This window comes from Centruroides sculpturatus, unplaced genomic scaffold (genome assembly GCF_000671375.1).
Source record: "Centruroides sculpturatus isolate CEXI.00-Female unplaced genomic scaffold, Cexi_2.0 scaffold1696, whole genome shotgun sequence".
NCBI lineage: Eukaryota > Metazoa > Arthropoda > Arachnida > Scorpiones > Buthidae > Centruroides > Centruroides sculpturatus.
Genome location: NW_019385819.1, coordinates 47,692 through 63,735, shown reverse-complemented (window position 1 = coordinate 63,735; position 16,044 = coordinate 47,692). Strand labels below are relative to the sequence as shown.

Below are 16,044 nucleotides of genomic sequence, written 5' to 3'. Positions count from 1 at the left end.
CAACCTTTCAGTAAATGAGTTGTCAATGAAAGTGTCTTTCATAACAAGAATGTCATGAGGTTCAGTATCACATTTCTTGCTGATTGTTAAGTGATGTCACTTCACTCATTTATTGATGTTAATCAGTATCACCCCTGAAGATGATCTTAGTAACAGATCAAAGTCAGATCTTAGTCTATCAAAGTTATTTACTGGGATTTGAGGTTTTTAAAGATATATATAGTACTGTATATGTAAGAATCAAAATTTCAAAAGTAGATTTAGGAAGAGTATTAATTAATTAATTAAATTTAATAAGTATTTCTCTTTTATATAATGATAATTTAATTTATTTTGTGTGATATTACTAAAAAGTAAAGTTCTATATGTTCAAAAATTAGTAAATGCTATACTGAATTATATATATTTAAACATATATTAAATGCTACTTTACTAGAACTAATTGATATAAAACTCTTAAATTCCTGAGGGTAGTTCTGTGTGCTAGAACTTAAACAATTTTTTGATTTTTGGTATGTAGATCTATAGATTGTTTCATTAAAGATAAGCATGAAAATAGGATTTTTATATCTGTCAGCTTTGATAAAGCAATATTTTATAGTTGTTAAGTATTAAAAAGAGCAATTTTTTGTTAAATATTTAAATTAATAACATGAGTGCTTTGAAGTTTTATTAACATTTTATATAATGAGGACAGTTAGGTTAGAAATTGAAATAATTTATATTTTTTACCTTTATTATAATAATAATGAAAAATGAAATTATCTTCCAGCAATTAACAAATAATTTGAACAAATAAGTAGGGGAGCACCTATATTATTTTGGAATTTGAGTATCAAATTCCAAAATAATATATTAAAAAGCACAAATCATTAGAAATGAAATGTTTTCAATCTATTTATAGATCACCATCAGGATACACTCAAATTCCAAAATAATATAGGTGCTCCCCTACTTACAAACTGGTTAGGTTCCTGAGGTTTTGTCATAAGTTGAAAACTTACTTAGAAAGTACATTTGAATACAGAATAACCATTTATTGTTACTGTTTGATCTTCCAATGTACTTAATAGAATACATTATGTTCATTTAACTGCTTACCACTACTTAGTAGCAGTTGTTTCAAATGCTGTTTTTTTTCACCTAGTGCACTTAATTTTATAATGTCAAGTTTAGTTTCCATATTATTAGAGCCACACTTCTTGTATTTATCTCCATTGCCATATTTATTATTATGTTTTAGACACATTTTTGAAGCACTAATCATAAAAGTTTATAAAAATTGCAAATAGTAGTGAAAAATGCCATTACTCCAATGTTACCTATTTCACTGCCACCTCAAGAACAGTGATGGAATGTCAGAATTTATGCAAAAATGACAATATGCAATAGAAATGAATCCATATTAATTATTTATTAAAAATTTGTTATTTATTAATGGCCAAAGACTAACCTCAACACTACCCTATGACTCAAAAGGGAAAAGAATTTGTGTGAAATTTAAATTTTAGATATATGGTCAAATTGTAAGTCTGAAAGTTCATAAGTAGTGGAGCTCCTGTAATCTATACTAATATTAAAAAGAGGTAAAGTTTGTAAGTTTGGATGTAGGAGGTAATCTCCGAAACTACTCATCCAATTTCAAAAATTCTTTCACCAATATTTAGAATGGTCCTTCAGGGTGGACATAGGCTGTATATTATTCTGTTAAACATTCATATAAATTAAAAGATATCATCTAGGATTAAGACTTTTATGTCCAAGAGAAGGTTCTAACTCTGCCAATACAACGACCTAAGTTTGCTTTTCTGTGAGGATGAACTAAAGCAGATCACCTTCTATCTATCTGTGTAAATAAAAATGTAATGTTTGTTTGTTCCTACTGATTTCTTTGAAATTTTGACACAATGTTACATTCGAATATGTATGTGTTTTTAGATAATATACATGTCAAAATTCCCCCCACTGGAGGGAGATGGACAGGATTAAGGCTTACCGTGAAGAACTCTGCTTCTATTTATACTATTTTAGATGCAGTTTTTTGCATTTTTGATTGTGTTTTAGTAGGGTACGTCAAGAGAATGTACACTAAAAAGGGATTTTTTCGAAAAATCCCTCCCACGGGGGAAGTGTTATACATTTGTTATAGATACATTTTGAGCCACAACAACGCATGGCGGGGTCTGCTAGTTACTAATATAAAAGCTGCCGTGTGTGTGTGTGTGTGTGAATTCCTTATAACTCCTGCAATTTTTATCCAATCCAGGTGAAATTTTGGTTATATTCATTTTGTTCTGATGGAAAGTGTAGGCTACTTATTTTGTGAAAATTTTAGCCATAGAATAAATGTTTTATTGATTTGGGATTGGTGATCACACTTACTTTGCAGTGATGTTGATGTCAGTGACCTCATTTAGTTCATGCTTGTTGAGGGAATTTCCTTTAAGTTGCATTTTTAAATATTTTGGCAAATGGTATATTTTAAACTTACTTCATTAAATTTAAATTTTAAAAAAAGGTAGCCACATCATATCACTTCTATAAAAATAAAAAAAAAAAATTCTTTCCATAGTGACCAAGTGATGATCTACTATCCAATCAAAAGTAACAATCTAATGAGCTCATAATTTAGAAAATGTTATTGCTCGTCTAACTAACATTCATACAATTTATCTTTGTTTTATCAACAAGGAATTAAAAAAGACTTACTATTTTGTCAAAAAAATAATAAGAGTAAAATTGGTCAGGTAAATTCTAGATCTAAAAGAATAAAAACAGGCTGTAAAGTGTGACTTGAGCAACTTTGAGAAAGAATGGCTTTGTCAAGGGCTGCAGAAACAGCATCACAACATCAAGCTCAAGTATAAACTACTCAATTTGTAGAAATATTAGCAACTCTTCTTGAATTTCTTGAAATCTCTACTTTTTTCAATTTTTCAATCTCTATTTTCTCATAAAAAGTATTCTGTCATACTTGACGAGAGAATTTCTAGTTGAAATATAAGATTCAAAACAGTGACTACAAGTAGTCGTATATAAACATCATAAAAAATAAATTAAATATACAAAATAGAAGAAAAATACTATGCATAACAGAGTATTAACTGTAATTAAGAATACAACATAAGTACAAAGTTAAACACTTTAAAATGGTAAAAACTTCACAGAGTTAGATAGTAACAAATTTCCACTCAGCATACTTCTCATTCAACCATGATCCCTTTAATTTCTGCATTTATCAAAAAGATTGAGATATACAGGCAGAAACTGAACAGATCCTGCTTGAATGCAAAGTATGTAGAGTTGCTACCGATGGTATGTAAATTCATTATAACTAACTCCCTGAAATCAGGAAGTTAAGATATTTAAGATATTCAAACTTTACTTATCCTGTATATTTAATTTAAGTAATAAATGCACTAAATACTGGATAATATTCAAAACACTTACACAACCAAAAATCCAGCTTTTGAAACACAATGGTGGTGAAAACGAACATTTTCAATTGCTTTTAGCAATCATCTTCAAGTTAAAGGACTTATTTGGAAATGTATAACAGAATAGAACGTATGATGTAATGTAGTAATTTGAAATATAAAATAAACACCTGATTGGCTGTCAGGCGTCACATGTTTGTACTAGGATGTAAATAGCTTAGTTTGCTTTATATTTTAAATTACTACATTCCATCATATGTTCTATTCTGTTATACATTTCCAAATATGTTCTTTAACTTGAGGATGATTGCTAAAAGCAATTGAAAACATTTAATTTCTCCACTATTGTGTTTCAAGAGATGGATTTTTTGGTTGAATAATTATTTAATTTAATTTTTATGATGCTTTTGTGTGGTTATTTGTTTTTATTTCAATTATTATTTTGAAATGTTTTCATTTTTGAATTTGAGTGTATCCCAATGATGGTCTATAAATTGAAAATGTCTGGTTTTTTGTAATCTAGCACTTTTTGAGATATTGTATTTTAAGTGCATCAAATCATAGTTTAAAAATAAGTTTTAATAATCATTTAATATGGTATCTGAATTAAGTTTAATCTTTAGAGGTTTCACTATGGTATCTATCAGCTCAAAAAATCATGATGTAGTCATGGTTTTTGAATTGATAATAAACATAAGTATCATTTCATTTATTTATCTATTCCTGTCTTACAGGAAAGTATAACTTTTATTGATTCAATATGTTTTAAATGTTCTGTGTAGTGTATTTGGTCAATGTATATTTGGTCAATGGATCTCTTCTTGCTGCTCTTGATATAGCTTTACTTAAGTCTTATAAAATTAAGTAAATAATGAGACAAAGTATTATCTTTAAAAATATTTTAATAGGCTGTTTAGGATATTTTTTCCTTTAATAATCTGAAACCGTGCTTCAAAGTTTGTTGCTTCAAACACAATGAAGTGTTATAAATTAAGACACTTGTATTGAAACAGTGGATATCATCAAATTGAAGGAAGATGAAAGTAGCCCAACACTAAAACAACACATACAAGGAGAAAATACAAGTTGGCTGATGAGGGGCTTAGGAGCCCGAAACTTGTATAATTTCACACATATCAACTGAATAAAAGATGAGAAAACTGCCAAGTGTCTTAATTTATAACACTTCATTGTGTTTGAAGCAACAATATTTTTTCTTGTTTTTATCACCCAGTTGCCAAAACTAGATCTGAAATCAAAATAATTTAAAACTGGATATTTTAGAAATATAGTGAATTGTTAAATTCAAACAACACAAAATATTAAATACATTTCAGGAATCATCCTTTTATTTATTGAAATAAGAAAAAGGAAGGCTTCTGTAATGTATTTAGCATTTTGTGTTGTTTGAATTTAATTGTTAATGAATGGAATCAGTTTTTATTGTTGTTTTAATTGTACAAAATTAATGGTGATAAAAATTTAGGCTCAACATAAATTTGATGCAAATTCTAAATAGAAATTGTCGATATTTATTACCCAAAATATATAAAACATCTTAATATCTTTTGTTGAAAAAGATCTTAACTTGTTTCTGCATAAAAAAAATATATGTAAAAGTCATTAAAATCGACATTTTATCATTTAACTGTTATAAAAATTCTTAATAGATTTCCTAATTAGTTGAAGTTCTTAGAAATAGTTTATCTTTTATTATTTATATAGTATTTTCCTCACACATTTTTGACAAACAATTTATTTCAAATAAATCTGATAAATCCATCTAAGTAATAAAAAGAAATTATCAAGTTATTTATTTATTAGCTAGATTTATTTATTTGTATTACATTGTATAACTTGTCAATGTAGCTAAAGAATAAAATAAAAATTGTTGGTATAAACAAATGGATTGTGAAGTCATAAATCTATTATATAACAAAATAGTAAATCTTTACTTAGGTTTTCCTGTAATGTATGTTTTTGTCTAAGTGCCAAATGTACTTAAGAGAGGACTTTTCTAAAATAAGAAACAAAAGTAAGAGTTGTTGCTCTGAATTCATTTGTAAAACATTTCCTATAACATAAGTTACAATGGAAAATGGTATTGTATGAAACTTTATAACAAACAGTTTTATGTGCAGAACCTTTTATCCTGGTGAATTTTTATGAACACCATAAGTTAAGTGCTTTCAACAATAACATTTAGTAAAATAAACACATTAAAAATTAATAAATTCTTATATGATAAATATTATATTTTTAGATAAAAATTGATGAGATATTTCAGTGTAACTCTCCTATAATCTAAAAACAAAAAATTTATAGATAAAAATTAATATTTTATCGTAGTATATGACGAAACAATTGAAATTTTCTAAGCTAGATATTAACTCTAATGTATACACTTGAATAATCCCATTCTGGGTCTGTTTTTTAAATTTCTTTGGAATGTGGGTTTATTTAATCCCATGGGGATACCTGACTTTGAGTTTATATTTATTTTTTTTCAAAATTAATTTTTCTGTGTGTTTGTACCAGAGGCTACAGAGACTTAAATGAAAACCAAAAGATAATTCTAAAAAGTAACACAGATAACAAGAAATGCAGCACAGTAATTTACACAATTACAGTTTTGAATAGGTTATTTACAGTAATCTGTAGCATAGAAAATATGATTTAAATAAACCTACAGGTGGGTATATTAAGTATTGTGGATTTATTTTTTTAAATGCAACAGGGAATGTGAATTAATTTTGGCCCATGAAGTAATTTAAACCTCTAGGTCTAATTGTATGCATATTTTTAGTTAACTGTCATATAAAAAATATTAAGCTATATATATATGTACATTACAAATTTAAGTAAATATTAAATGAGATAAAATAAACTATAACATTATCATGATAAATGTATAACATACTGAACTATAACATAATTTACATTAAAATAGTCTATACGGTAGAGCCTCGATTATCCGACCCCCGATTAACTGACACCTCGGTTAACTGACCGTCCTAATTGGCAAATTTCAAATGTCCGCTAGTGATGTGGCACTACAATATTTGGCTATGTCTTGGCTACTTTAATATTATTTTTACGTGTTTTAGCTGGCAACACTCATTCGACCATGAAAGGGAGCCAGTATTTAAACGAGGCTTAATTTTCTAATTTTTAACGATAGAATAGCGACGATTATTATTTTAAAAAATTTTTGTTAGGCTTAACATCGATGAAAATTCAACGCAAAGTAGGTTAATAGCGATATACTAATATACTAATTACATGGGATATAATAACATACTACACTAATAATGGATTTTTTCATACTTTTCGGTTATCCAACTTTCAATTATCCGACCAACCCCAGTCCCCAGTTGAGTCGGATAATCGAGGCTCTACTGTAGATTCTTTGTTCAACATAGTGCCAATTATCTGAATTATCAATTTAATGAATCACTACAGTCATAGAATACAGGCTTGATCTTTGACATATGAACCCTCATTTTCTGAGTCATTCTAAGTGATCGTTATTCTGTGTCTATTCTAGTCTGTTTCTAACCATTGTCATCATCACATGTTAATGTTCAGTTGTGTCCTATTTCATTTTTCAAATCCATTCTAATTTTTATAGGAATTAAAATAGTTACATGTCATATAAACAAAAATGTGTTGTCTGATAATGGCAAATAACAAATAAATACTATGCATAGCATCCTTTTAATCCAAAAAAATTTTTCTTGGTAGACGATCTCACAGCTTTCTGGTCAGAAAATTACGGTTTTATTTCAAAAATTGAACTACAAATGCATTTCGGGTTGGTTTAACTTTTCAACCCCTCTTCAGTGCTGTTCAAAAAAATATATATACAAACTGTAATTAAGGACACAGCATTATTTAAATATCACGTAAAAAGATTTTTACAAAACAAACACATATCACATAAGGGCAAATATTAAAAATTCTATTTCTGTATTTTTATCTTATCTTCCATATGTATATATAACATTCTATTATATTACAAAAAAAATTTTTTTTGGATTAAAAGGACGCTAAACATAGAAATTGAATAAACAGCAACCATACTATATTAACAAATAATTAATTTATAGAAGAAAAAACAAACAGGTTAAAAAAATTCTTAAAAAGAGTTTTTAATAATTATTATAATGGTTCTTTATAGCAGTATTATAATTATTTTTGAGGATAAGAATATTTTTTACTTTAATCTGATTATCTGAACTTCTGATTATTCAAAGCACTTTTATCACAAATTAGTTTGGATGATCAGAATTCTGTGTATTTTTAATAATAAAAAATCTGCATATTTTATTGTATTTAAATATATTTATTTTTTAAAATAAGTTTTCTTATGTAAAGTGTTTTCTAAGATATATTTTTTGGAATTTTTTAATTTTATTTAAAACATAACAGTTGAGTTTATTTTATACTATGCTATTCAATTTTTTTGTAATATTAGGATTTAAGTTTCTTGTTTAGTTGTTTAACATGGAAAATAATGATATCTGTATTCTGTTGCACTATAAAATGATATAAACAAAATGTTTTGAAGACTTTTGTATCAGGTTGTAAAGGTGAAATTTAGACATTATGAATTTTTAAAAAATGACTGGAAAAGAAATGTTCTAGAACATTTGATATGTTATATGCTATCTACCAGAAAGTAATTGGACACCCCTGCAAACAGTGATATTTGCTATCTTAATACACATCATGGCCGCTGCAGAATATTGAGTGGGAAAGAAAATCACATTGGTCGCATGCAAAATGCACACAGTTCGGAGCTGTCTGATTTTGAAAAAAGTGTAATCATTGGTAATCACAGAAATGGCCATTCCATACGTGACATATCCAGCGAGCTGAAGTACCAAAAATCAACAGTGTGCTACATGATTCACAAGTGGAAGGTGAGCTGTAACTGTCAGAATAAGCCCCGACCAGACAGGCCCACAAAACTGGGAGTTAGAGACCAACGGTGCTCTCCAGAGAAATTTGGAAGAACCACACCCAAACGAAGGCTCACAACTGTAGGGAGTTTCAAATGGCAACTGGGACTTGTTTTGATGAATACCATCTGTAAGGAAGCCCATCTGCTCAATTATCATGGACGTGCTGCTGTCCATAAGCCTTTCATTACCAGGACCAACAGCGCTGCTCGGCTAGCTTGGTGCAAAGAATGTAGAGAGTGGACTGTAGAACAGTGGAAACAGGTTCTCTGGAGTGACGAATTCAGGTTCACCCTCTTCTGTTCGGATGGCAGAATCTGGGTTTGGTGTCAGACTGGAGAACGCCTCTGGTTCGGCATAGTACACAGCCACCAGTGTGAACTGAGTATAACCCACTAAACCCAACATAATAATAATACTCTGTTTGCTTGCTGTCATCATAAATGCATTACATTCTCTAATAATTTGGAGTTTAAATTTAAACTGCCCTTTATATTCAGATTTTCAGATACTTAGCATAAGTGGATTTAATATTTCAAATTATTAAATTTTCTATCAATCTAATTACAAGTATTTCCAGATATTTTAAATGAGAAGTTGATGTGCAATATATCATATGTGCCCTATCAAAAATGACATCAACATTCTGGTCAGAGGCAAAGACCACTAAGGCACTTGTAGTAGGCATTATCAGACTGAGTCTTGATGATCTTTGATCCTGGTATGGAGTGATCTATACATGGCACCAATATATTCAAAGGAATGATCTATCCTGTTATATCAAGGTATTGAGTAAAGACCTGGAAGAGTAGTTTCATTTGCAGGATCTACATCATTCCTGGATAAGGAAAATACATTCTGGCTCCTTTTATAAGCAATTCAAAAGTTGGAGCATTGAGCTATATCTTTGAAGATCCTGTTCAAGAGTTTGCTGTAGGTGACTGTACAGCTTAGTCTTCTCAGAGCTGGAACTTAAATGAGAATAATAGCAATGTATCAATGAGGAGATAAAGCTGGGTCAGTATCTTAATATGGTAGCAATATAGTAAATGTGTGTTATTTTCCACTACCTAAGAGATGTTCTGGAAGAGGTCCTTATAAAAAAAACAAGGGCTTTCCCTGCTAGTCTCTTTTTAAGGATGTTGAAAGCAGCCGATTTGTAAGTTGGTGGACTGTGAGATGTTGGGGGAATATAAGTGGATTGTGAGACACTTTTTGATAAACCTCAGTAGTCAGAGCGCCATCATTGAAAGTAATGAGGACATCAAGGAAATGGACACAGCAGTCCTTCTTCTTCTGTCTGTTTCATATGGAGATTCTAGCTTTAGTTGCTCTTTCTCCGATAGACATCGCCTATCAGTTAAGTGAAGCAGCCTGAGTGATTGATATAGCATTCCAGCATCGCCTAATGCTGGCGATGGGTGATGGAGGTAGTAGACCAATATATAGGCATCAAAGAGTGAACTAAAGTCATATTTAAAGACAGGGTGTTGCCTAGATTATTTCGGGCCCTTGTATATTCTGGGCAGTAAAGCAAGTAGTGTAGTGTCATTTCCCTAGTGCCACAATGAGGACAATTCAGCAAGTCGCGTAGACTCTGTGTAAAGAGAAATGCATGCAGAGGGCCATCTCCGTCCTGAGATTGGCCAAGAGGGTTTCCACATGACAGGACGATGTGCAACTATAATCCCAGGAATCAAAAGGGTGAATATGATTGCGATGCGACCTTTATTGTGAAGGGCCACCGACTAAGTGTCCGTCAGTGTCCTAATCGAGATTTCCCATATGGACTGAGTGAGGTCTTGTGACATGAGAGGGTTCCTGATGGATCCACAAAATGGACTGCTTTGTCAGCAGCTTCATTGATCAATATATGTGTGTGGCCTGGAGTCCACGCAATGACTATGGGCTCCATGTAAGAGGTAATGGCTGCCTTGAGGTCAGTGATTACCGATGGTGAAGTAAATGAGACATTGGCCACAGCCTGGAGGACACTGCAGCTGTCAGAGAAAATGACTGTGGGCCTTTCAAGCAGGGCACTAATTTGAATCGACCGCTTTATCCCCGGGCCTCTGTCCTGAAAATACTGCAATATTCATTAAGGGACCAGGCTTTGGTCTTATGACTGGACAGGAGTGCCACTCCAATTGCAGTCCAGGTTCGAGATTTTAAAGCGTCTGCCCCCAGACACTTTAAAATCGCGATGGCCGGGCTGGTAAAGCCAGCCCGGCCATTTATGATGACGGTCGCCCAGAACCAGTCATACACGACATACAGCAAGTTGGTGGACATTGTAGAGTAGTCATCGATGCTGATGCAAGGACAGACTTTGGTTGGGCGAGGTAGTATATCCTGCTGGCGGTATATGTGTTTAATTGGCAGGCGTTCCCGCTGAAAGTAAGATAAGATGTGGAACACGTAGGGAATGCCACCAGTAAAGTCCAAGCTGTTAGCTGTGTGGAATAGATTATGAAGAGGGCTATAAGTCCCTCTTGAGAAATGCCTTAACCTCGTGGCTTTGTTTATCCACAAAGGATAAATGAGCATAAATATTCTGTAGGTAAGAACATCGATAGTACTGTTCTGGTGGCATTTGCCAAACAACAGGATGTAACCGTATAAGTATGTAGGTAAGAACATCGATAGTACTGTTCTGGCGGCATTTGCCAAACAACAGGATGTAACCGTATACTGGGATCGTGCAGCGATCGTTAGGGCCACGAGATCATTACAAGCGGTGAAGCATCTTGAAAAAATAGAAATACATAAAGCGCATATAGCCACGGAATGTATTAATCACAGAGATGCAGAAGGTTTGGCAACTGCTTGGAAGTCATTTTATACTAACACAAGTTAATACATGTATCCATGATGATGGCATTATTATTTATTTAGGTTTATTTATTTATTTATTTATTTATTTATGTGTGTATGTGTACAACAGCATACTCAGGATTTAATCTTGAGGAGCCGAGTTGAACGAATAAACTTCNTGAATTATTCGTGAATATTACAAGGTCTCTGTAAGTCCGCACGAAAAATATATAAATTTTAAGTTTAGCGGTAGACCAACACACAGCTGTTAGCTAATGACTTCTCTTTATTTAATTACTGTAGATGCATTTTGGTCCTATTAAGGGACCCTCTTCAGTACTATAAAATATAAACATTTTTAATAAGCCCTTTTGCAAGTAAAAATATCAATATAACAATTAACACTTTAGTTTTACATTACCATTTAGAATACACAGCTTTGATTATCCATTCCATTAACACTTTCATCCATATCATATGTTTAGGTATTATAGAACGTATATTCTTATTTAATTTCAAGGTCTTAGGTGTGTACTCATCTCTTAGAAAGCATCTAAAATAATCTATATCATGTCTTAATACTTCCACTCGCTTGGTGAGGTTCATTAGTTTTTTTGTCATATCCTTTTTATTTTCACAAATTTTAATTAAATTTCTTATGACTGCTGTTAATATATGAATATTACAAGGTCTCTGTAAGTCCGCGGACTTACAGAGACCTTGTAATATTCATATATTAACAGCAGTCATAAGAAATTTAATTAAAATTTGTGAAAATAAAAAGGATATGACGAAAAAACTAATGAACCTCACCAAGCGAGTGGAAGTATTAAGACATGATATAGATTATTTTAGATGCTTTCTAAGAGATGAGTACACACCTAAGACCTTGAAATTAAATAAGAATATACGTTCTATAATACCTAAACATATGATATGGATGAAAGTGTTAATGGAATGGATAATCAAAGCTGTGTATTCTAAATGGTAATGTAAAACTAAAGTGTTAATTGTTATATTGATATTTTTACTTGCAAAAGGGCTTATTAAAAATGTTTATATTTTATAGTACTGAAGAGGGTCCCTTAATAGGACCAAAATGCATCTACAGTAATTAAATAAAGAGAAGTCATTAGCTAACAGCTGTGTGTTGGTCTACCGCTAAACTTAAAATTTATATATTTTTCGTGCGGACTTACAGAGACCTTGTAATATTCACGAATAATTCAATTTTGGGTATCATTTGTGAACTTGATGATTGGAGCTTAATGTGCTTCAGGCCTTTGAAGATCACATTTTCCTTTATTCCAGATATATGGTATCATGATTTAATTCTGGGGTAACCAGATGGCGAGGGATGGACTAACATAGATCAAACCACCTATGAATATTTGAGGATCTCAGTCAGACATGAACTCAGATGTAAGTGAGCATAAATTTGCTATTTTGATATTGACTTGATTTAATCTGATCTGAGCTGCAATGTGTGTAAAATGTTCACATTGTAATCAAATATTTAATATACAACTATCCATTTAATCAAATATAGTAATATTGTAATCAGATATAGTAATATACAACTATCCCTTTATTATTTAAATGGATAGTTGTATATTTTCCAAATTAAATCTGTATTGTATTTTTAAATCATTTAATAATAATAAATCTTATGAATTAAGACTTGTTAATAAAGCTTTTTAAATTTTTCAAATTGATTTTCTTTAGGCAAAAAATTTATAAATCTAGTGCTTTTGGACAGTACACTGTATCTTCACATTTACTTCTGATAGCCTGAAAACACTAGATTTTATTATAAGATTTTTGCCCCTAAGAAAGCAATTTGAATTACATATAAAAAAAAAGTGTGTGTGTGTGGAAAGCTATAGTATTTTCAGGCAATATACTCAACCTTTAATTGATTCCTAATGATGATTGTATTACTTGAAAATGATAATTTTCTTAGAAGACTGTTGGCCTAAAACAGCAAGTTTTAATTGGATCTGACAAATTCTCTTTCTTGAAAAGGAATTTATCAGATTTGAACTTTATCCAAATGCATGAATTTCAGTCTTATACAAAATGCTAATTGAAACAAATAGAATTTTATTTTAATAAAACTATTTGTTGTATATGTTATGGACAAAGTGATTAATATGGGCATTATTCATAATGACCAACAAAATTGGACATTGTAATAAATTTCAATAATTTATCAAATTGACCGGTGATTATGAATACTGCTACCATCTAGTCGGGCAAAGTGATAATAATACGTTGAGGAGTGATCATCCGACATACGTTAGCCAATCAGAACTTGCATCTTACTTGCTCATGTGTATTGCATTTAGTACCGAATTTTAAATTTATGTGACTAGTAGTTAATCATTCTTCTTTGACAAAAGTAACGATCATGGAGGAATCATTAAGTGTTATGAATAATTGCTTCAACAACCGATTAAACGAGTTAATAGCAGAAAAAGGTGACAACAATCAAATTTTTACAAAATCAGCATATTTGTCAATGATACAAAAAGTGAGAGTCAAAAATGAAAGTTACTTCTAAGTTACCGGAAGAATATCAGCGTTTACGTAGATATGACATTGTATCTATCGGAAATTTAGAAAAATTAATTATGCCTGTAAAAGAAGGTAATGCGATTAAATATTACGTTCACATGGAAGAAATATTTCAGATATTGCACGATGCCCATATTGCTATTGGACATCACGGTAGAAACCGCATGGAAAAAGAATTAAGTACGAAATATAAAAATATTACAAGAGAGATGATCATAATTTATTTGAACTTGTGTGAAATCTGTCAGAAAAAAAGAATATTCCTAAGAAAAATCTAAATCAGGATGTTATTAGTATTACAGAATTGGTGAATGAATAAGAAACAATCCACACAATTGATCCAAAAATAGAAGAAAAAATAAGAAGTGTGTCTAAAACAAGGGCTTTGTTTAATCTTAAAATGCAAGCAGAAAAAATGATTAATACATCAAATTCCAAATACACAGCAGCTAATGTTGGTGATACAGTAAGGATTTGTGTATCTGATGTAGATTGAGCCCGCAGTGATGGAAAAAATATTTTAGGTGTCGTTGTTGCGGTTAAAGATAAAAACCTTTACAAACTGGGTACCAGTTTGTAAAGGTTTTTATCTTTAACCGCATATTATCTTTAACATGGCATATTAAATCTATTATATTCCAGAAACCAATTTGCAGTTTGTAAAGAAAACTTCATTTCTGTTGGAGATGTACCGGGTGCAGAAATTTCGCTTAGAAAATGTGCAAGAATGTCATCGATTTCTGAAGGCCACAACTATAGTTTATGCTGCTGAAAAATTGGTTGAAAATCTAATAGATGCAAATGCTACCAAAGAAAAAAAATTATGTACAGTAATTCCAAATGTCATGAAAATCTTAATTGCTCAAATAAATAAACTAAAAAACATTTAATTTTTTATATAATTTATACCAAAAATTGTTAATAATACTTTTCGTTAATATTAGTTTAATTAATATAGTTAATAGTACTTTGATATAATTTACAAAAAATAAATATTTCTAAATGAAATAAGTGGAGTTTTTTTAATCAAATTTAAAATTCTGTACTAAACGCTGTACGATACGCACACGCAACTCAGCGTGCCGATTGGCTAGCGTATGTCAGATGATCACTCTTCAACTTATTATTATCACTTTGCCCGACTAGGTGATAGCAGTATTCATAATGACCGGTCAATTTGATAAATTAATCAATATTTATCAAATTGACACTGCCCTCCCTATTTGGTCATTATTCATAATGCCCGATTAATCACTTTGTCCATAACATATATATGTTGAATTAATAGTAATCATATTTACTTTTTTTTTAAGGTTTAAGATGGCTGAATGAAGTGAATTTTGGTATTTCTTCATTGGTGTTTTGATCATTTACAGGTATGCAGAAATTTTTTCATTTTAATTTAATAGTTTTTAATTCTAATTTATTCTTTCTGATTCTTACAATAATTAAAAATTAAGTTTGTTTTGTAAATGTGAATGAATTAAAAATGTAGTAATTTAATTTCATTATAAAATAATATAAGTTACATTTTATTATAAAGGCATGTAAGTTTTAAATAAAAAGCATTAAGTATTCTGTGTCATATAAAACTACAGATCAGAATCAGAGCTTGTAAAATTATCATTATAAAATTATAAGAATATTAAACATTCTTTAAAAATTACATCATAATGAATTGATTAAAAGATTTTTCATTTTAAAAGTTGTTTAGTTATTGTGACATTGTTTCAATGCTGAGCTGCAATTTATAATCATATTTTAATTTTAAAATCATGTAACTTCCAGTCTAGACCAGAAGTTTTATATATAGATAGTCAGGGTCTATAATACCTAATCTTTCTATATCTGGTTTTGATTTTCATCTAATTTCATTCTTGAGATTAATGAAGGGACAGATGGACAACAGTGAGAATCAATAGAATTGCAATTTTTAAATTGCAGCTCAAGTAGGGATGTACTGTACAGTTGTTTTACAAGGTGAGCTAAATAAAATATCTAAGGTAAATTGTTTTTAGTTTTTCACAATATTTTTAAAATAACCATGGTCTGGTATATATGGTTAACTATTATCTTTCTGGAAAATGGCTGTTTGCAGCCCTGTCATAAAAGGCAGCAAATGAGAGTGCAGAATTTCCTGAATGTACTGATATGCCATCAGTGTCAGATGTGCAGATGACCAACTGTTGTAAGAGATGATTTTCCAGATTAGCCTGCCTGCAGTCAGGTAATGTGTAGCTCAGCAGGAAAGG

At 30.6% G+C, this 16,044-nt stretch overlaps 1 protein-coding gene across 3 annotated transcripts in view; it reads left to right on the top strand.

Annotated features, from left to right (window-relative positions):
- Window positions 1-16,044, top strand: part of LOC111642321 (5'-AMP-activated protein kinase subunit beta-1-like) — a 52,181-nt gene that overhangs the window by 2,048 nt on the left and 34,089 nt on the right. For 2 of the 3 annotated variants that reach the window (XM_023388653.1, XM_023388654.1), the window contains exon 2: window positions 15,106-15,168. The gene's annotated coding sequence lies outside the window, so the exon portion shown is untranslated. Of the gene's footprint in view, window positions 1-5,415; window positions 5,593-15,105; window positions 15,169-16,044 lie in introns of those variants that run through there. The other variant, XM_023388655.1, reaches the window with a different exon arrangement.